Source organism: Babylonia areolata, chromosome 33 (assembly GCF_041734735.1).
Source record: "Babylonia areolata isolate BAREFJ2019XMU chromosome 33, ASM4173473v1, whole genome shotgun sequence".
Taxonomy (NCBI): domain Eukaryota; kingdom Metazoa; phylum Mollusca; class Gastropoda; order Neogastropoda; family Buccinidae; genus Babylonia; species Babylonia areolata.
The window spans coordinates 15,893,168-15,895,667 of record NC_134908.1 but is presented as its reverse complement, the minus strand read 5'-3'; positions in this window follow the sequence as shown (position 1 = coordinate 15,895,667).

The window sequence follows — 2,500 nt, the reverse complement described above, 5'->3', positions numbered from 1 at the left end:
GGTAGAGAGGGAGGGAGAGAGAGGGGAAGAGTGGGGGAGGGAGAGAGAGAGGGGGAGAGAGAGGGGGGAGAGAGAGAGGGAGGGAGAAAGTTGAACTCAGGCCTGGTTTTCTTGACAATTATATTTTTCTCGTTTGATAAAGCGGTGTTGTGTGTGTGTGGGTGGGTGGTGCTGATGCCTATCGTGTTGTTGTCTCCCTTTCTTTCTTTTTTTTTTTATCTTGGCTGCAGGAAGAGGTATTGATGCCCACCCCGCCCACCCACCCACCCACCCATTCCCAATCCCACCACCCCGCACCCCCTCATTTCTTTCTCTGAGATGAAATAAAGAATGATTATGATTGATGCGCGCGTGCTCGTGCATTTTCTTTGCATGAGTACTCTGGGGTCTCTGTCTCTCTGTCTCTGTCTCTGTCTCTCTCTGTGTCTCTTCCTCTCTCTCTCTCTCTCCCTCTGTGTGTGTGTGTGTGTGTGTCTGTCTGTCTTTCTGTCTCTGTCTGTCTGTCTCTCTCTCTGCCTTTCTCTGTCTCTCTCTCTCTCTGTCTTTCTCTGTCTCTCTCTCCCTCTCTGTCTCTGTCTTTCTCTCTCTATATCTGTCTCTCTCTCTCTGTCTCTCTGTGTCTCTCTCTTTCTCTGTCTCTCTCTCTGTCTCTCTATGTGTGTCTCTCTCTGTGTCTGTCTGTCTCTCTCTCTCTCTCTCTCTCTCTCTCTCTCTCTCGCCCCCCACCCCCACCCCAAGCCCCCTCAGTCCTACCCTCTGTATTCCTGATCATTCAGACAGACAGACAGACACGCACGTGCACATGCACATGCACGCATAAACACACACACACACACACACACACACACACAGTGTCATTTAGGTGAGCCGTGGTGTTGGCGAACCGTCACTGAAGCGAACCATGACTGAAGTGAACGGTAATGAGGGTGAACCGTTGGGGGCAAGATCTAGGATCCACATTTCTTCCCCTCCGCTCCTCTGTGTGACTGACGGAGTGAACGTCCACGCCTTGCTGTCAACACTGCTCATTCCGCTGCTGGTCAGGCATCTGCTTGGCAGATGTGGTGTAGCGTATATGGTTTGTCCGAACGCAGTGACGCCTCCTTGAGCAACTGAAACTGAAACTGAAGCTCATTCCGTCTGGAAGGGAAAATGTTGTGAATTGCCAACCTTGTTTTAGGTGAATCGTGGTTTACGTGAACCGATATTTAGGTGAATCGTGTATAAGGTGAACCATATAGGTGAATCGTGATCAGGTGAACCGTTATTTAGGCGAATCGTGATCAGGGGAACCGTTATTTAGGCGAATCGTGATCAGGTGAACCGTTATTTAGGTGAATCGTGATCAGGTGAACCGTTATTTAGGTGAATCGTGATCAGGTGAACCGTTATTTAGGTGAATCGTGATCAGGTGAACCGTTATTTAGGCGAATCGTGATCAGGGGAACCGTTATTTAGGCGAATCGTGATCAGGTGAACCGTTATTTAGGTGAATCGTGATCAGGTGAACCAATATTTAGGTGAATCGTGGTTTATGTGAACCGTTATTTAGGTGAATCGTGATCAGGTGAACCGATATTTAGGTGAATCGTGATTAGGTGAACCGATATTTAGGCGAATCGTGATCAGGTGAACCGTTATTTAGGTGAATCGTGGTTTACGTGAACCGATATTTAGGTGAATCGTGATCAGGTGAACGATATTTAGGTGAATCGTGATCAGGTGAACGATATTTAGGTGAATCGTGATCAGGTGAACCGATATTGAGGCGAATCGTGATCAGGTGAACCGTTATTTAGGTGAATCGTATTTAGGTGAACCGTTATTTAGGCGAATCGTGATCAGGTGAACCGATATTTAGGTGAATCGTGGTTAATGTGAACCGATATTTAGGTAAATCGTGGTTATGTGAACCGATATTTAGGTGAATCCTGTATAAGGTGAACCGTTATTAAGGCGAATCGTGATAAGGTGAACCGATATTTAGGTGAATCGTGATCAGGTGAACCGATATTTTGGTGAATCGTGATCAGGTGAACCGATATTTTGGTGAATCGTGATCAGGTGAACCGTTATTTAGAAGAATCGTGATCAGGTGAACCGATATTTAGCTGAATCGTGGTTTATGTGAACCGATATTTAGGTGAATCCTGTATAAGGTGAACCGTTATTAAGGCGAATCGTGGTAAGGTGAACCGATATTGAGGTGAATCGTGATCAGGTGAACCGTTATTTAGCTGAATTGTTATTTAGGTCAACCACGAATAACAGCAACAACAACAATACTGACATTACTATTGAAGAATTACAGCCAATGCTGGCGAAATTTGTTCACAAATGTTTCTTTGTTCATGTTCATGTTCATGTTTTATTGCGTCTTTAAAAAAGAAAAAAAGAAACGTTAAGGTTTTATGACGATAAAATATCCTGTTCAATTCTCCATTCCCTCTCTTACCATCAGCTCGCTTCCTGACATCTGCTCTCAGTAATACCCTCTCAG